Here is a 21,340-nt window from a genome sequence, read left to right as displayed (position 1 = left end):
TATATGCACATGCCCTTCATTCTCCAGGACTCCAACTCTCTTATGGCTCTCGTTTTTGCGTAACTTGCTGTGTATGCTTTTTCTTGCTGGTGCCTTTCCGAAAAAAAATTCAGATTTAAACAGTTGTCTTTCTTTATCAGGCATGAAACAATACAGGAACATTGCTATGCTGGCGCCCAAAGGGGCGACAGGCCTCTTTGACTCAAATTGAATTGCCAGTGAGGTTTCCTTCTTCATCATGCGTTCATCTCGTTGCCCAGACATTTCTTTCCCTTTGCATCAGTGAATCTACCTCACAAGTAAGTGCACCTTTCATAACTAAGTATAAATGAAAAGAAAAGCTATAATCCATCACCTAACTTTAACAAAATAAAACTCTTATGATATATCCTCAAACAGGGAGCGCACCAGAAACTTTTTCTCAACAATTGAGATACAATTCGTTTTTCCAGTTGGGACACAGGCTGGTAAAGTGGCTTGCTCATGGTTCCACAGTGTCAGTTGTGGAATTTTTTCCCACAACCTCTGGGCTTTAGGTCCAGCCTTAACCCCTGGGCCACACTGCCTTTTAAACAGCAGGAGTAGAATCTTGGCTGTTTTACCAAAGAGTATCTATAGATTTCGTTTATAAGGCTGTATGGTTGGCAGTTTGGCTTAAGAAATGTAATTTAAATGGATTATAACAACAGCTATCTGGAGGGGTTGAAGCAAAGATGGATAATTTCAGAAATATCCTGTGTAATTATGCATCTTTTGACTTCAATGGTAACTTCCATGACAGATAAGAATTGTTAAAAACATTTTATTTCCACTATACCCACAAACACTTTTCGTAAATATTACGTTTGGTTTTATTTCCCATTATGACCCTTTCACCAGCCTTAGTCTTCATTACACTGGTTGCATATGTCCTTTACAATTCACTTTTGAATTTTCTTAATTGGATATAAGGTTCTCAACTATCTTTCTCTTTCCAATATTTTGGAGTGTCTGTTTTCTTACATTCCTAGTTATAATCTTAGATTTTCTAGCATTGAATGTGCTACACATCAAAGAACTATTGGGCAGCCATTTGCTCTTATGTACCCAAAATCTGTGACTGAGATACCGGGTTAACACTGTGGACAAACTTTATTAAATTTTCCTGATCATGATTTCTGTTTTAAGCTACAGATGTATTAGATTATGACAAGTCATGCAATATAACATAAAAGATTTGTAATAGTCACTAACCACTTTTTTTCCATTTTCCTTTATCTGTTTTCTGCTAGACCGAGACATTATAAAGTGTACAGATTATTTTAAGACTTAATATATGAAGCATAAGCTCAGTCAACATATCAGCATTGAAAGTCATAAATAGTATAACAGAGGCTAAATATAAATGTAGCAGCATTAATGCAACAGGAAGAGACATGTAAAGAAAGGAATATTATATTAGCCCTTTCCACATGACATGTAATTTTTATAATAGGCAGTGTTGTATTAGTGTATAGTGTATATCTCCCCAACCTCCAATAAAGTCAAGAAGGAAACACAGAATGCACCTTGCTAAACATAGGTTTTATAGAATATAATGAGGAGAGAGGATTGTAAAACACATAACCTTTTCACTATGACCAAGGGAGTCACAAGTTTTTATTTTATTTTGCAAGTGGAGGCATCCCTTGTAAAAAAGGTTTTGCTTAAATGAGAGAGACCAGCATTTTTCAATAAAAAATAATCCATTCAGCAAGTACTTGTATATGCTGCACTTTATAAAACATTTTCTGATGGTATTGTAAATGGATGAACATATCTCTGTCATCAACTCAGACAAAAAGACAAGTTTGACATTGCCAAAGCTGATGATGTAAATAACACAGGCAAAACTGTCAGGACGCTAGCTAAACTGATTAGACTGAGCAGCTTATACGTATTTTATTGCACTGTTCTGACAGTTTACACACTCAAAATACATCTAAATTACATTTATAGGCAAATCATATATTCTGCCCCAAAATGAAATATGTCACATCAAATGACAGTTTTTTTTCTGTGTTGTATTTTTCAGGCAAAATTATTACATTTAAGTGAATACTTTTGAAAAAAATTTGTTAGTGTAATTAAATTTTTGATCTTTTTAAATTATATTTCATTTTATCGACAGCCTTGCCTTAAAATCTAGTTTGAATGCTTTGAATATCATAATGCTGACAATAGACTTTACTTCTTCTGGACATTTAGTACCCTTGTAACGTATGCCTGTCAAGCTGTGAAGTAGTCATTAGATCATACATTTCCCTGATTTCTTAATATCACACTATTATAAATCCATTAGAAATGGTTTCCTTAAAAGGGTGCTGTTAATTGCCTGAAACCGTTTACATTAAATGCCTCGAATTGGTGTCAATGCTTGACTATCTTCTGTATGAAGTTTGACGGCTGTTAAATAGTTTGGTGACATTAGTCTGCGTGTCAGACACAATAGGTGGTGGTATGGTTCCCTCTTCTATTTCCCTTTCGCTCACAGGTTTTAAGCAAGTCAAAATGAACATTTTTAAAGGATTACAGACAGTTTGGGGGATTTTGGAGTTTCAGTGAATTTTTCACACAAAGTTGAGCAATATGTTTGAACTAGTTTATAATGTTCATGTGTAATAAATTAAAAAATGCAATTCAGAAAGGAGGAAAATATTTTTTAAGTTTAAAAACTCTGTAGTTTTGCATATAGTCATTTGTGATCAGTATTAAAAATAATTTAAAAAATATGAGAACATTGCATTTTTTAGAATGTAATACAATTGAAAAACTATACTGGGGGCAAAAATACTCCTGGCCTAACTCTCACAATATAGTATTTACCAAGTAGAAATTTGGAAAGGATCAGGCTCAATTAGTTGGAAATAAACAGAAAATTGGGTGAGTTGTTTTTACAGAGGCATTGGTAAGTAATGTATATGAGAATGCTCTACCATGGATGGCCATATTTGACTTCATTAATTAGTTAAATATACTTAATGATTTGGTCAGCGTGTTAATTTGAAAGATCTTTTTCTTGAATGTTAGTTAAACTGGTTTTAATGGTAAGCAAGCATCCTTTAATTGTAACAATAATATTTTCACTTTGAATCAAGCTTCCACTATTTACACCTTCTAAATGGATAGAAACTAACATATGTATTCATAGATGCAGGGTTTTTGTTCGATTTAAATATGTTTTTTGTAAAGCTACACTGCCAGTTTGTCTGTTGCATCAATTATACAGTATTCGGTACAGGATTCTTAAAAGCAGTGCTAATGCTTGCAGTTCACCATCTTCTTAAATGAAAAATGCATTGCATTTTATTAATACATGCACTGTATTACAAAATATGGTAGCACTGTGCAGTACTTGTCAGCAGCAAACCAATGGATTATTTCTCTACATTGCTCTTTTAGGTAGCTCACTGCTCTGTTTGTTTGAATTATATAATGGCAGCTAATACATCTGTTGACTCAGCAGTGGAGTCATCTGCATTCTGAGGGCAACTTTTCAGCTCTGTTACATTAACCTTGAGTACAACCACCAAAGTGTAACCACCGAATATATACAGAATCAGGTTTATATAGAGAGATAATGTAACGTTGGAGAACTTATTTTTTCATCCCTACATAAAGGCAGTTTATTTCTTTGAAACGTTATTTGCAGTATTTAACTATGTTATATTGCATTTGCACAAGTGAACACAAATCATTTTTATAAAGAGTTTGGTAAGGTTGCTTAAAGATTCCTCTAGGTTCCACATTGATTGTAATATGTCTACAATCATTTTTTAAGTCATGCTTAGATGTGTTATTTTTTGCCTGGTTCATTTTCTTGTCTTTGACAGTAACAGATACAGTAAGTTAAAGATGTAGATGGCATGAACAACGCCGGTGGGTGGTGTAAGAGCCATTTTCCTAGTTATATAAGATTCATAAATATTTCACAAGATGACAATGCATGATCTATGGCACGGGTGTTGAACTCCAGGCTTGGAGGGCCGCAACGGCTACAGGTTTTCATTCTAACCCTTTTCCTAATCAGTGACCTGTTTTCACTGTTAATTCACATTTAATAGCCCTGTTAGAAGGATTCAGTTCTCTGAATTGATTTGTTTCCTCATTAAAATGCAGCCAAACAGAAACTGAGACGTGAAACGCGCCAACAAATGACCAGCTAAACTGGGGCTTCAAACTCCAAACAGTTTATTAATGGCAAGCCAACTCTGGCTGTTAATTAACCTTGTAATTTAATTCCACGGCTTGTTGTTGCTGTCGTTCTGCCATAGCTGACATTTCCAAAACTGTTGATTTTCTGTTTTTCATGAGAACATCGTCAATGTGTTTTGGTGAGTTGAGAGATCAACCTTACTGAGACCTTCACCTTTCTTTATTTTCAGATATTGTGTGATGTGGCGGCTTGTTTTGTGTCTCGTTATTGTTTGGCTGCTAATTAAGGAAAAAGAAACAACTAAAAGGCCTGAATTGAGTCAAGTTAATTAAAAGAAGTAAGTAGCAGCAAAAACTGGTTAAAAAGATGGTTAGAATGAAAGCCTGCAGCCACTGTTCCTAAAACACCCATAAGTAGAATTGTATTGGTATACTCTAGCCATTTCTAATAGCTTTGACTAAACATTATTATTTAGTTAGTGACCAGCCTTGCCATGTGTAAGGTGTAGAGGGCATATGGTTTTAAACCGTGTTCGGGCCTACTGGCCTTTTGAGTGTGTGAAGTAACTCATAAAACAGTACTTATTTAGGTGCATAGCCGTACGTTTAAAGCGTACAGAAGAAGAAGCTAAGAATCTTTAAGTATAGAAGAAGAAGTAAAGAACTTTTTAGTACAGAAATAACTAAATTTAGTTTAGAAAAGATAATGTTTTTCTTTTTTTTGTCTTTTATTTTACGTGTGTAACTACTTTTTTCTTTATTCTTGTGTGGATTATTTGCTTTTAACTTTCACTAAATATTTTTAAAGTGAACCTCTGGACTGAGAGATTTCTTTTGGCACGTGTTTTACCTCGTGCTTGATCTTGCCTTATACTTCGGCGGCTACACTAAAGTTTAAAACCTGCCTAAGTTTCAAACAGACTTGGATTAAAAAGAAAGAAACCTACGTGTTCTAAGCCTGACGTCGGACTGCTACGAAAGAAAGCAACGAAAACTTGAAAAGACTCGACAGGTACTTTTAATCTTTGTCTTTGATCGGAGTTGGACATATTTGAGAATTGCTAGCGCTCCTCGCGAGACTGTATAAATTATAAAGGAGCATAAGTACCTTGTGGGATCGTCATGGCAGACGCCAGAGGAAATTTCAAATACCTAACGAAAGTCTCAGCGTCGTGAGCGGAAGTTGCAACGATTATGACGTTTCAAGGGAGGACCAATCTCCATGACGAGAGAAAGCCATTCAATTCAGTGACAACTAATCTTCAGTCAGCGATGGATTACAAATGCAAACAATTATCTGATGTGATGAAGAACATAATGGATTTACAGCAAAAGGAATATAACTGTAAAAGAATAAAATCAATTATCAAGAAAGTTCTGCAACTTGAGAATGGAATGTAAAAGGTTAAGCAATAAACTTTTATCCATCCAGAACACCGAAGACGCAAGGAAAATGATACAAAATAGAACTGATGATAAAACAAAAACTATATACATGTTTTGGGGACATATAATGGATTGGATTTCAGAAGTATCCCAAAATGAAAACTTCAACCAGACTTTTCTGCTAAACAATTCAGGAATTACAGAACAAAAGATGACATTTCCCCTGCAGTTTCTGCAAAAACTAAAGGTTGTGTAAGTACAGCGGCTACTGCAGTTAAAGACTCCCAAATCTCCGCAAAAACTAAAAGTCGTGCAAGTTCAGCAGCTACTTCATTTAGTGTCCTCAGATCTCAAGAGGCAGAACACCCTGTGCTGTTGGCTAAAGCACAAAACCAAAGGAGGCAATAGGCTCTAGATATGGAAGAGATGCAGATGAAAGCCAAAAGAGAAGCTGAGGAAATACAGTTTAAAGCACAGCTGAAAGCTAAAAGAGATCAATTGGCATTGGAAGCAGCTGTCGTAGAATCCGATGCAAAACTGAAAGCTCTTAAAAGACGCAATTGAAGTCCAGCTAAACCAAATCACCATAATGTTTCTCAGAAACCAGATGTGAGAAATGAAAAGCCACAAGATGCAAGTATTTGTGACTTTTTATTTAACAACGAAAATAAAAACAATCCTCAGCAACCTCTTTATGATCAGCAAAATAAAGTACTAAAACCTCCTCAACAACCTCTTTATGATAAGCGTTATGATCAACAGAAAGAACAACAGTATAAGACTCAAGCGTCTAATGTGCCATACAGAAAGATCCCAATATTTTATGGCGATCCCTTGAAATATGTGGATTTTATTGGAGCATTTGACCGAGATATCGACGAGGTGATAGAAAATCCGCGAGATAAGTTGGACTTTTTGGCACAGTTTACTAAAGGGCGACCGCAAATAAACCCAAATGATAGAGAAGGTCTGAGTGATTATGCAATCTTTTTTGGCAGATGTACAAACATTATGCCCAACTTGCAAAGCGGACAACAATTTGAAAGTAATGATAACCTTTGTACTATAGTCTTCAAACTTCCTCAAGACCTACTAACACCGTGGCAATGCAAAGTTCAGAGTATTGAAAGTACAGAGAGCAGACGAGCCCTTTTCGCAGATCCAGTGAACTTTCTGGATGAACTGGCAACATCAGCTTTGGATCCCGTGTATATCTCAGCTCTACAAAGCCATACTTTTAAGAAGGAAAAGGACAAGACTGATCAAGAGAAGTATCCTTTGAAAGGCATCCTGAGAGAAAGCAATTTTGTTACAAATTTTTCTGCTGCTGACGAAAAAAGGGATACGGGCACCTCAGTCAAAACGGTAGAGACGGCTGGATGTACAAGTGGTAAGCACTGTCTTTTTTGCAATGAAAATCACTATCTTAACGAATGCAGTGCAATTCAGAAACTAACTTATGAAAGTAAAATTGACTTTTTGAAATCTAAGGGCTTATGCTTTAAGTGCCTTAAACAAGAACATTTTAGTAAAGACTGTGAAAAAAAAATAAAATGCCTAATATGCTCTAATTTACATCCATTCATTCTGCATATGAATAAGGAAAAAAGGCACTGACGATAAAGCCACACCTCCTAAAGAGGAGAATGCTAAGTCGGAAAAGAAGAACATTTCTTCTCCCCATATTTCTGTGGAATCATTAAAGACTTGTACTGATACCGGGGCTGGTAAAGAGTATGTGTCTTAGCTGTGACTCCAGTTAAAGTAAAGTCTGAAATGAGTGAAACATGTGTAGAAACATATGCTAAAAGATATGGCAGCACAGTTACAATTTGCACAGAAAGTTTGAAAGAGCAGTTAAATCTTTCTGGGAGAAAGTCTCACATCCATATCAGCACTATAGAAAGAGACAAAGTAAATAGACAGAAATTAGTGAAGTGTACAGTCTTAAAAGAGTTACAAGTCTGTGGGACTGAGGAAAATAAATTTTTTGATTAACCAGAAGTGTTCACAGTGAACTCTGTATCAGTGAAAAGGGAGAACATCCCTATACAAGAAGATGTCAAGAAATTGTTTCATCTAAAAGATCTACCCATAATAAATGCTGACCAAAGCAATAATATTGTAATTACAATTCTCTTATTAATATTTTTGTTATTAAGTACAAATGCCCATAAAGTCATGGAGCCATGGCAAATCATACATAGTGAAGATAGCAAAAGTAGTGTATTAAAGAAGTTATGAAAAAGAAAAGGAAACATTTTAAAAATAACGTAACATGATTGTCAATGTAATTGTTTTGTGACTGTTATGAGTGTTCCTGTCATCATGGATTTGATTATCATTATTTCTTTCAATCAGGTTCGTATTTGGAGGATGTGTTGTGTTCAAGTTACATTCTGTGTTTGTCAACCGTTGTAAAGATAACAGGTTTCATTCATCGAAGTGTTCACTACCCAATCATGAATCTAAGAGGTTTAACAGGCATTCCCAGTATTAACTTGTGGACTTGCCAGCGAATATTTAGCGGCAGCGTGTCTATGAACTTTTGGAATTGCCTGTGGGTATTTAGCGACAGCGTCTCTATTAGCTTGTGGCTTTGCCTGCGAGTATTTAGCAACAGCGTCTCTATGAACTTGTGGATTTTTCTGCAAGTATTTGGCGGCAGCATAACAAAGTTGTTTCCATCTAGCTAAATCAGAAAATGTACCACAATGTCTGACATGCCTCCTTTTTACTGTTTTCTCACAGCTTGGATTGCTGCTGTCATAATCGGTTTGAGTTTCATGGTTTGTTTCAATTACGACAGTATTTGCAGGACGTTGTGTTGAAGTGACATTTCGGCTTCTGTCAAGCGTTGTAAGCATACAACCAGTTTCATCGCTAACTTCGCATTCAGCTTTTGAGAGTTTAAACATTCATGAACATCAAAGTGTACACTACTGAAATCGTTACCTGTGAATCTAAGATGTTTAAGAGGCACTGGCGGTTGTCCAAAGGTGTAAAATATTTGGCCATTTCGGTACACGACAACCGAACAATTCAGCGGCAGCCATCAACTCACATGCAGAACCAGAGGTGAAGGGCTTAAGCATTCCACTCTTATAGTGCTCCTGTGTAGTATAATTATCTCTTGTATTGTCATCAGTCCACACCTTGAACCTGTCCCAGTCATTCAATACGTAAGACACAATGTTCCCCCGGATATCAAGAGTGAGCCTGATATGGCCATGCAATATGTAACAAAGAGAATGGAAAAGGCAGGTGCCATCTCTGGGCATGGAAACCACTCAGTAAGTGACAGTTCCTTGATCGATAGTGATCACTTCGATAGACATGTTAATGGGGGTACAGTTGGAACTATAAAGGAAATGGGTACCTGAACAATGTAAAGTAAGTCTAAAATACCTACACACTAACTATAATCATAATAAATGAACAATAAAACAGCGGAGAAGCTGTGGATTAAATAAAAAGGCTGCAGTTATCAGCAGGGAGACGTGAATCCCGTGGCGAAGCAAGGAAGGGAATGAAGAGATCGGAGTGATGGACAGCCTTATATAGGCAGGCAGCTAACAATGTGGGAGGCGTTGGGATGGGGAACCCAACGGCGCCTCACACGGCGACTGGGCTGCTGGCTATAGACGTATATATGTACGTAAGTAGGATTCAGTTAGTATTGGGAACCCGCGTACCAAATTTCTTGAAGATGGGCCCATACGTAACAAAGACCGTTGGAAAGTTTAATATGGCGGCCAAAGGTGGTGTCATACCACCGAAATAAGTACGTACATCGGTTTCGGTTAGCGCAGGGAAGCTGCCTACCAAATTTTGTGAAGATGGGGCCATAAATAAGAAAGTTCAACATGGCGGACGTTGTCGACCGTTATGACCGTTACGTGTAGAATTTCGAAATTAAACCTGCTTAACTTTTGTAAATAAGCTGTAAGGAATGAGCTTGCCAAATTTCAGCCTTCCCCCTACATGGGAAGTTGGAGAATTAGTGATGAGTGAGTGAGTGAGTCAGTCAGGGCTTTGCCTTTTATTAGTATAGATGAAATACTTTATTCTGTGTAAACATTCCGTGGGTGGATTGTTAATGGATTAATAAAGGGCTCAGACAAAAAAGGACTGCAAAGTTATTCAGTCAATCATGTGACAATAATGGAGGTAGAACAAATGTTACTCCAGCAATACAATATAGACTTTCCAGAACGCAGCTGTGAGGAAAAGGAATAAATGTCACAGGAGGACATTAAATTCATGCGCATAGCTTCGGATAATGCAAGACTAGTGGATGGACACTATTGCATTAGCCTGCTGTTTAAAGATGAGCCACTTAAAGTGCCAAACAATCGATGTGTTGCAGAACAATGTGCTTTTGGACTTAAAAGGAAACTTACAAAGTACCGAACATTCCATGAGGATTACAAAATTTTCATGAAAGACATTTTAGACAATGGATATGCCATCAAAGTACCCATTGAACAGCTAACCCTTGAAAAAGAGAGAGTGTTGTACATCCCTCACCATGGAGTATATCATCCAAAGAAAAATAAGATCAGAGTGGTTTTTAATTGTACAGCCACATACCAAGGCTTTTCCCTAAATGAACAGTTGCTGAAAGGACCTGATTTAACTAATACACTCTTTAGAGTTTTTACAAGATTCAGCGAGGAGCCAGTCGTTGTCATGGCAGACATTAAATCAATGTTTTATCAAGTGAAAGTTCCAGAAGAAGACACAGATCTTCTTCGTTTCTTGTGGTGGCCTGAAGGTAATCTAAACAATGGACTAGAGGAATACAAAATGACAGTGCATCTTTTTGGTGCTACTTCATCACTGAGTTGTGCCTCTTATGTCTTAAGAAGAACAGCAGAGGATGCAAGAGGCACAGCTCCAGAGGAAGCAGTTAACACTGCGCTGCACAATGTCTGTGTTGATGAATGTTTGAAGTCAGTTGCTACAGAAGAACAAGCCATAAAATTGGCCAAAGATCTTCAAGCCCTGTGCTTAAAGGGAGGATTTTATCTTACACAATGGATAAGTACTGTAATAGCAATGCAGTCTTGTCGTCTATTCCTGAAGAAGACAGAGCAATAGATCAAAAGGACTTAGACTTAAGCCAAGATTTGTTGCCAGTTGAAAGAGCCTTAGGTGTTCAATGAGGCACACAGACTGACAGTTTCAAGTTTCAGGTAAAGCTGCAAGATAAGCCTGCTACAAGACGTGGTATTCTGTCAGTGGTCAGTTCGATATATGACCCACTTGGATTTTTAGCACCAGTCATATTGCCTGCTAAGCTTATTTTAAGAGAACTGTGTAAAAAGAAATATGCATGGGATCAAGAAGTGGATGTTAAGTATGTCCAGCAATGGAAAAAATGGATAGACGATTTGCAGCTACTTGTGGATTACAATGTAGACAGGTGCATTAAACTGCCTGAATTTGGTCAAATAATGATTGCACAAATCCATCATTTTGGAGATGCTTCAGAAAACGGATATGGCACTGTTTCCTAACTCCTTCTGACTAATAAAGAAAATAAGAGGCATTGTTCATTTTTAATGGGGAAATCAAGAGTGGCACCACTAAAACCTGTCACTATACCAAGGTTAGAACTTACGGCAGCAGTTGTAGCAGTCAAAATGGACAAAATGTTAAAACGAGAACTATAGATTCCGCTGCAAGAATCAATCTTTTGGACTGACAGCACTACCGTACTAAGATACATTGCAAATGAAACCGCATGCTACACAACAGAATCGCAGTGATAAGAGAGCACACACAACCCTCGCAATGAAGGTACATTGCATCTGCATAAACTAATAAGACTTGGATACAAAGCCCAAACTTCCTACTACAGCCAGAGCATGAATGGCCTAAGAGACCGGATGAAATGGACCTGTCTATTAACGGTGCTCCGGAAATCAAAAGGTGTGTAGTGAATTTTGCAAGTGTGGAAGAAAAAGTCAAACAAGTTAAAAGACTTGTCGAATACTATTTAGAATGGTTCAATTTAAATAAAGCAGTAGCTTGGTTCCTTAGGTTCAAGGAAGTGCTAGTGCATCTGAAAGAAGAGAGAAATGCAATTCAATATACAGTCAGTCAATCTGGACACAGCCCAGAAAGACAAAAAACACTAGTCACAGAACATATGAAGGAATACAAATCAACAATGAGACTAAAGCCTTTGTCTGTAGGTGATCTGACTAAAGCAGAAGATGAACTTATTCGCCTCAGTCAACTACAAGCTTACTCAGAATAAGTAAAAACCTTACGTAAAAACCAGCGTAAAAAGAAAGGTAGTAAAATCATCAAACTGGACACAGTTCTACAAGAAGGAATACTGAGAGTTGGGGGAAGACTCAGCAAATCTGCTATGCCAGAAGAAGCAAAGCACCCTGCAATTGTTCATAAAACTCACATATTGCTACACTCTTAAACCAACACCGTCACCAAGAACATAGACACTGTGGACATAGCTACTTGTTAGCAGAGCTAATTCAGAAATACTAGATACCTCAAGAAAATGCAGCTATCAGAAAAATCATTTCAAAGTTCACTACACGCAGAAGATGCAATGCGAAAGCAGGTGAGCAAAAAATGGCAGATTTACCAGAAGATCGCCTAGCACCCACCCAACCACCTTTCACTAATGTTGGATTCGATTATTTTGGTCCCTTTCTAGTCAAAAGAGGATGAAGCCTGGTCAAAAGGTACAGAGTAATCTTCACCTGTTTAACAACCAGAGCTGCGCACATAGCTTAGACACTAATTCCTGTATCCAAGCCATACTCCGATTTATGTGTAGAAGAAGTCGTTAAAATCATGCGCTCAGACAGTGGAACAAATTTTGTTGGAGCAGAAAGAGAGCTAAGAGAAGATACAAAAAATTTGGAACACGAAAAAATTGGTAACGCTATGATGCGAAAGGAAATCAAATGAATTTTCAATCCACCATCAGCCTCTCATCAAGGTGGAGTGTGGGAAAACCAAATCAGAAGCAGAAGAAAGATCTTAAATTCAACACTAAACCAACAAACACTCGATGATCAAAATCTTCATAAAATGATGTGTGCAGTGGTGTCAATACTCAATAACAGACCCCTTACAAAGACATCCAATGACCCAAATGATTTGGAACCACTCACACCCAATCACTTGCTGTTGATGAAGACACAACCTGAAATGCCACCTGAACTTGTTTCAGAAGATGAACCATACCCAAGAAAATGCTGGAAGCTAATTCTACATTTGGCTGATTTGTTTTGGAAAAGATGGACTAAAGAGTACTTGCCAGTACTTCAAGAACGACAAAAATGGTTCACGCCAAAAAGAAACTTAGAAACTGGTGATGTAGTACTAGTGATAGATCAATCAGCTCCCAGAAATTCTTGGGTAATAGGACAAATTATTAAGACAATGCCAGATGCAAAAGGGGCAGTAAGAAGAGTTTGTGTGCAAACCAAAACCAGCACACTGGACAGACCTGTGAACAAACTGTGCCTGATCCAGGAAGGATCAAACAACTGAAATGATTAACTTTTCATTTTGCATGCTTAAACTTTAATGATGTTTGTGTTTTTACACTCGAATTTAAGTTTCAAGTTTCTTAAATTTGGTTTAAGTTCAGTAAAGTAGTGAAGGCTCTTATTAAGTCATGTTAAAGTAATTGATTTCTGCCCTAGCATAAACAATTAGGGGCCGGATGTGTAAGAGCCATTTTCGTAGTTATATAAGATTCATAAATATTTCACAAGATGACAATGCATAATCTATGGGGTGTTCCTAAAACCCCCATAAGTAGAATTGTATTGGTATACTCTTGTCATTTCTAATAGCTTTGACTAAACATTATTCTTTAGTTAGTAACCAGCCTTGCCATGTGTAAGGTGTAGAGGGCATATGGTTTTAAACTGTGTCCATGCCTATGGGCCTTTTGAGTGTGTGAACTCGTAAAACAGCATTAATTTAAGTGCATGCTTGATCTTGCCTTATACTTTGACAGCTACAGGTGGTTTCATAAATTAGGTTAAACTTTCATATTGGCTGAAAAATCACTATTTATAACAGAGGTGAGCAATTTCCGTTGCTATATCCATCTAAATTTTCTCTTGGGATTAATAAAATGTATCAAATCTAACCTAATCTAATAAAATATCTAGGAGGAAATTAAAGAGAAAAAGTAACAGACTGAAAATACTCATTTGTTTTAGGTATCAAATCATTGGGATGAAATCTTTTGAAAAGAAAAATCTAAGATATAACAATGACCAGATATGGCAGGGTTAAATTACTAACTAGCCATTAAAATAAATAAGATCATCCATCCATCCATTTTCTAACCCGCTGAATCCGAATACAGGGTCACGGGGGTCTGCTGGAGCCAATCCCAGCCAACACAGGGCACAAGGCAGGAACCAATCCTGGGCAGGGTGCCAACCCACCGCAAAATAAGATCAGATATTGTTTAGAATTAGTTTCTAGTATAGCAACTGGGTTGGAACAAAAAACTGCAGCAACTATGGCCCTCCTGGACCGGTGCTACTCACTCCTGGTTACATGGTGAATAAATAGGATACAGTACCTTAATTCCATTGCACCGCCTAATCAGAGTCTTGAGTCTTTTCAATTGTGCTGATCAACACAATCAGCAAGCAGCCTGCTATCCCATCCCCCACCGACACAGCTGAAGTTCTCCCAGCTCAGGTCTGTTTATGTGGGTGTGAGGTGCCTGAAGCTGTAGAGGGTAAATAATAATTTGTTATTTAGAACACATGTATTTCATGTGTGTTCCGTGTCTACAACAATTTGGGTGCATGATGGATGACAGGAAATGCGAGGCAAGAAATATTGAACACATAACTAAAAAAATTTTTTTTTTCATGTTATAGTAATAGTGGCAAAATTCATGAAATGTACAATGTGTGAAGACTGAAGATCGAATATCAGATTAACAAGTGCACTATAATTCAAGAATACACTGTGTGCAGAATTATTAGGCAAGTTGTATTTTTGAGGATTAATTTTAATATGGAACAAACACAGTGCTATCAGTCAATCCAAAATGTTAATAAACCTGAAACCTGAATGTTTCACAACGGAAATGTGAGTGTGAACATCATCAGGGGAATACATATGTGCGCACAATTATTAGGCAACTATTAGTGTGCAGATTTATTATGCAACTAAAGGAAAAATGAAAATTTTCCCATCTCACTTGTTTATTTTCATCTGTTATAGTGAGAATAATAAACAAACACCTCAAAATTTACAAATAAACATCTCTGACATTTCAAAAAAAATCAATCAATCAATCAATGACCAATATAGCCACCCTTCTTTCCAATAACAGTCATAAGCCTTTCCATTCATGGAGTCTGTCAGTTTCTTGATCTGTTGACGATCAGCTTTTTGTGGAGCAGTGACTACAGCCTCCCAGACACTCTTCAGAGAGGTGTATTGTTTTTCTCCCCCGTAAATCTAGCGTTTAAGAAGTGCCCACAAGTTCTCGATAGGGTTTAGGTCAGATGAGGAAGGGGGGCCATGTCATTATTCCTTCATCTTTAAGGCCTTTACTGGCTGGCCACGCAGTGGAGAACTTCGATGCAAGTGATGGAGCATTGGCCTGCATAAAAATCATGGTCTATTTCCTGTATCACTGTTTGAAGAAAGTGTCTTCGAAAAACTGGCAGTAGGTTTGGGAGTTGATTTTGAGTTCATCTTCAATGCAAAAGGTCCAACTAGCTCATCTTTAAAAATACCAGCTCATACCAGTACCCCACCTCCACGTTGGAGTGGAGCTCTGTGCCCATTACTGATCCACAGGTCCATCCATCTGGTCCATCAAGAGTCACTCTCATCTCATCGGTCCATAAAACCTTTGAAAAAAATCTGTCTTCAGATATTTCTTGGCCCAGTTTTGATGTTTCAACTTATGTTTCTTGTTCAGTGGTGGTTGGGTTTCAGCCCTCCTTACCTTGGCCATGTCTTTGAGCACTGAACACCTTGTACTTCTGGGCACTCCAGGTAGGTTGCAGCTCTGGAATATGAAAGTACTGGAGGATAATGGGTTCCTGGTAGCTTCACGTTTGATTCTTCTCAAATCTTTGGCAGCTAATTTGCGTCTTTTGTTCTCAACACGTTTCTTGCGACCCTGTTGACTATTTGCAACAAAATGTTTGATGGTTCTGTGATCACACACCAATATCTTAGCAATTCCAAAAGTGCTGCATCCCTCTGAAAGACTTTTTACAATTTTTGACTTTTCAGAGTCAGTTAAATCTCTTTTTTGGCCCATTTTGCCCGATGAAAACTAGCTGCCTAATAATTCTGCACACCTTGATATAGGGTGTTTATCTCCTTAGGCCACACCCTCCCTCATTACACAAATACACATCACCTGACGTGCTTAAATACAATAAGCATTCAAGTTAATACAGCTTGGAGTTGGAATATACGCATAAAAATGATGATATGGTCAAAATACTCACTTGCCTAATAATTGTGCACACAGTGTATAACCAAAGAAAATAAATCATTCAATTTGTGTGTTGCTGTCAATGAGAAAAATCCCAAGCACAAATATTGGACAAAAGTCAATACATCTGCTTGGCTGGTGCAGAGGAAAGAACTGCAACATCATAATCAAAAGGCTGCAGGTTCGAGTACAGGCTTTCCTCATTTTGAATAGTGAGCTATGTTTATTATTATTACTATAACATAATTAAAAAATACTTTTGATTTCAGTCTATAACAGCCTGTGTAAATTTTTGCTACCTGTGAAAGATATCACTGAAAGGCTATAAGCAGACATACAAACCCTGGTGAATCATGTCTTCTTGGTATCTTGCTGTCACTTGCACTTGTGCTGATTGACACATTTGCAATACAAAGACGCTGATGAGGAGGTGCGATGGAATTTAAGGTGTCTTGGCATTACGAGTTTTTTTGTAGACTTCAGGGATTCTAGTGTTAAATAGTATCCTGCAATAAGTGTTAAACATCTTCAGTAAGTGCACTCACAAAGTAACATAACATTATCAAACCTGCTTAGCCCAATTCAGAGTTGCAGATGATTACAGTCTATCCAGGTGCAATAAAGGAAAGAGCAATGGACAAGGGTGCCAGATAATTGCACAAATCCACACAAGGCCAGTTTAAATTAACCTATGAACATCGCATGCACTTCTTTATGGGAATGGGAGGAACACTAAACTACTCTGAGGGAAACCCTCACAAACATGTAGAGATCATTTAACAAACAAAACTAAACACATGAAATTATACTAAACTGTAATCAATGTTGTTATGAGCTAAGTAGTTTATTAGCATGGTATGATTAGAATGTAAACACACTGCTAAATTCAATCCTAACTTATGTGGCATGGTCTGCCCTGTATCGACAGGGCCATCATAACATATTTATTCATCCATTGTCTATATTCCCTTACCCCTGTACAGTGATGTCATTTAGGAGGGGTGGAAGATTTAGAGGACAGAAAGATATGGAAGAAGATGATCTGCTGTGGCAATCCCTAACAGGAGCAGTCGAAAGAAGAAGAAGGGAAATCAGCACTGTTTCTGTATGCGTTGGTGCTAGGCTTAAGTCTCATCCAGTCTTGGTTCTTACTTTGTTCCGAATGAATGCTTAACTGTGCTACCCTATATTTTCATTAAATGAAAAAAAAAATTAAGTTATGTTCCTTCAGATTTAATGTTATTCTTTGAACTACAGTCTTTCTTTACAGAGCTCCACAGGAAGCAATCTTAACCAAGATGTCCACTTTACTTGAAAGGAGATGGTTCCTAATGCATATGGAAATTATCTTTATTATTAACACTACATATTTTATGATGTCCTATTTCAAATTTAGTCCCTCTCTTTCTCTTGGGTGGGGGTTGAATTGAATTTAGGTTTGCTAAGTTTGACTTTATTGTATGGAATGTTACTTGCTTTTAATAAATGCATATACAAAAATAATAAAATAAAATGTACTTAATGAAAAGTGTAAATATGTGTCTAAAAGTTTGTGAAGAATAAAAACTGGGTTTGCTGATGTTATGTTAAAGGTTCTCTAGCATAATGGCACTTGTAAAAAGGACCGAGGAGACAGCAATAAGGGTTGGGGTTTTCCGGCCCCGTATATTGTACAGAAATTTTTCCAACAAAGAAAAAGGTCAAAAGCATAAACTAAACAGTTCATAACGCGACGCCGTCTCCTGGCGTCGCGGCCATTTTATAGGGGTGGAGCCGGAAGTGAAGGACAGCTGGGAAGGACCGCAAGGGAGGATGGGAAGGATGACGTCAGGGCAAGATGGCGGAGGAAGGGCGGAAGTACCGCACTGCGGTCAAACCAGGCCTATGGTGCTGGAAGGTCTCTTTTTCTACAAGGAAGCAGAGGGAGAAAGTTAATACCCGCCATTCCCTGGCGGCAAATGTTTTCCCAGGTGTTCTCGAATCAGTCCGCGGCCTCCTAATCGCTCGTGCGTGACACACTATATTTATTTTTGATCTTTTTTATGAAAAAGCTCATATTACTTGCTGTTAAAAAGTTTTCCGGAATATACATGTGAATCTCAAGCACAAATAATAATAATTATTGTCATTTTCATTTTCATTAAGTCACAGTCATTCATTTAAAAAGTTTTTTAAAATCCTGGTAATAAAAATCTATTTACAGTTATTCCGATTACTGTAGTTACAACGGTGTTTCAGATACGACTGTGTGTGTTCTTCCAGATACTGTGTTTAACCTATACTAATAAAAGGCAAAGCCCTCACTCACTCACTCACTCATCACTAATTCTCCACCTTCCCGTGTAGGTAGAAAGCTGAAATTTGGCAGGCTCATTCCTTACAGCTTACTTACAAATGTTGGACAGGTTTCATTTCAAAATTCTAAGCGTAATTGTCATAACTGAAATGTATTTTTGTCCATACAGTAATCCCTCGCTATATCGCGCTTTGACTTTCGCGGTTTCGCTCTATCGGGATTTTATATGAAAGCATAACTAAATATATAACGCGGATTTTTCGCTGCTTCGCGGGTTCTGCGGACAATGTGTCTTTTTACTTCCTTGTACATGCTTCCTCAGTTGGTTTGCCCAGTTGATTTCATACAAGGGACGCTATTGGCGGATGACTGAAAAGCTAACCAATCAGAGCACGCAGTTAAATTCCTGCCTGCTGAATGCAGTTTTAACCAGGAAGTCTCGTCTCACTCATTCAGCATCAACGTGTTTCGCTGTGTAAAGAGTTGTGCTCTTTTGTGTTTATCTTTGTGCATAGTCAAGCCCTTCATTATGGCTCCAAAACGATCTGCTACTGCTTCAGGGGCCGTGCCCAAGTGCAAACGGAAGATGTTAATGATTGCCGAAAAGGTAAACGTTTTGGATTTGTTGAAGGCTACGATTCTTTTTATTTAAAAAGTAGGAAAGTAATACAAGATCTACGGCTGCAGTGTCCTTTTAACCAGGGTGCAAAATGAGTTGTAAGTGGATGTAATAAGGCAGTAGTCTGGATGGAATCTGCTTTAGGGATTTGCATTGAAGACTGCCAGAAGAAGAACAACGGCAGTGCTACACAATCGCCTGAAGTGGCTCCTTTAAGGGCTGTAACGCTCTCCTTTGTTGTGCAGTAAAATAAAACTCATTGTTATCGGACAAGTCATCGTGTCATTGTTGGTGAGTAACCATAATTAATTTTCTACTTACAGTGCTTAGTACATGTACGTGCGTTTAGTGTCACTGTACACACATTTACTGAATACTATTTTTCTTGTATTGTACGTATTTATTGCTGGTGGCATGTCTATCGTAATGGCTGTAACATATGTGCTATCGGAGACACTCAATATCTTTAAAATAATATTTAGGTTTTACTGTATATAAACAGTGTGTTTATATACATAATTTCAATGAATCTTACCTAATATCTAAGAGAATACAAAGGGATTATGCTGTATAACTCTGCGGGGGATATTTATAAACAGTGTGGGAGAGTTTATAAGGGCTTAAAATATATAAAATAACCATAGAAACATATGGTTTCTACTTCGCGGATTTTCACCTATCGCGGGGGGGTCTGGAACGCAACCCCCGCGATCGAGGAGGGATTACTGTATACTGTAATAGAATGCAGCTCAATAACCGTGGGAGGCGGAGTTTCGTATTAAAATATTTAACCAATCACATTTCAGCCGTCATTTGTTGCCAGGCAGAGAGAATAGACTGCAACTCGATAGCCATGGGAGGCGGAGTTTTGTATTAAAGCATTTAACCAATCACATTTCAGCCATCATTTGTTGCCAGGCAGAGACGGTTTCACAATCTGTTGTGGAGGCACTCTAATACAGAATAAATGTCGATTAACCTGTTGCTTCAACCAATCAGATTTTGAGTTGGTGTCAGTAGGGCCCTCTAGCAGGCGTACGGCAACGTTACCGTATTCAGACCCATTGGTTGGATAGAAGCCGATATGAAGAACTCTCCGAGACATCCACTGAACGCACCGCAAACGCTCAGAGCGAAAGATCGTTGCGTGCACTACGGCCAAACTCCATGGCAGGATTCTGGACAATATTATTTGCCAGACACAGACCAGATTTCAAGACCACGAAAACCTAATGTTTGTCACGCTCCTCGAGCCCCAGAAGTTTCGGAAATACAAGAAAAATTTCACGCATGCAGCCTTCTCCACTTTAACACAAGAGCCACGGAGTGCTTTTGATCTGTCTCGCTAAAACAGAACTGACTGTAATGTATGCCATGGATGATTTTGCAGGAAAATCTCCCACTGATCTCCTTGACTTCCTTCATCAGAAAAATCTGAATGAGAGCATGGGGCAGCTGTTCACATTGGCATATTTGGCGGTGAGCATTCCTGTGTACACTGCTTCTGTCGAGCCGACATTTTCAGCCGTAAAGCGAATTGAAACTTATGCCAGAAATACCATAGGGCGGGTTCGCCTTTCAGCATTAGCTTCGATGGCGATAGAAAGTGAGGTTTTGATGGAACTGAAGCGCACGGATAATCCGTACAACAGAGTAATTGAACTGTTTTTGAGGTAAGAGAGGACGATGGATTTTTTTTACAAATAATCCGAATTTTTGGCGAGTTTAAATGTTGCGATTTTCCTAAATAATATTGCAAGTTTATGAGTTATTGATTTTTTTTTATGTGTGTCGCGGCTGTGGCTGCAGTAAAAAGGAACTTGCTCATTCCTGGTTTGTCTATTCAATAAAGGCATTTATTGTGGCTACAGGAGTTATCTTTTACGTATATATATATATATATATATATATATATATATATATATATATATATATACACACCCTGATCTACACACTGTCAAATAAACGAACCACACGCCGTGGCGCAACATGAGAGGCTTCGCCTCTGTTTGCATTATTTGACAGTTAAACTATTTCAATATATTCAATATATATATATCAGCGCTTCCCGATTCATTTTACCCTCGCACCCCCCTGGTTTGAGAAGTATGAAAAAATATGAGGTTAACGCAGAAAAACAGATCACCAATTGAAGCTTTATGAATAATGGATTTTATTCGCCATCAATAATTGTTTTGGTAAAGCCATACTCAGTGTAATCCTCCTTCCATTTTATAATTTTCCCGGAACTAGCCATGATTAAATGAACGGTAAAAAAATAAGAGCGAAGCGAGGGTGACTTATTCAGGCAGGCAGGTGACAGCTCAATAGCTCGAATTTGGATATAAGTAGGTTCTATTTAGTTGCCAGAAATATCTTTGGT

Source organism: Polypterus senegalus, chromosome 2 (genome assembly GCF_016835505.1).
Source record: "Polypterus senegalus isolate Bchr_013 chromosome 2, ASM1683550v1, whole genome shotgun sequence".
NCBI classification, from domain to species: domain Eukaryota; kingdom Metazoa; phylum Chordata; class Cladistia; order Polypteriformes; family Polypteridae; genus Polypterus; species Polypterus senegalus.
The sequence above is the reverse complement of the archived record's forward strand: the minus strand, read 5'-3'. Positions refer to the sequence as shown.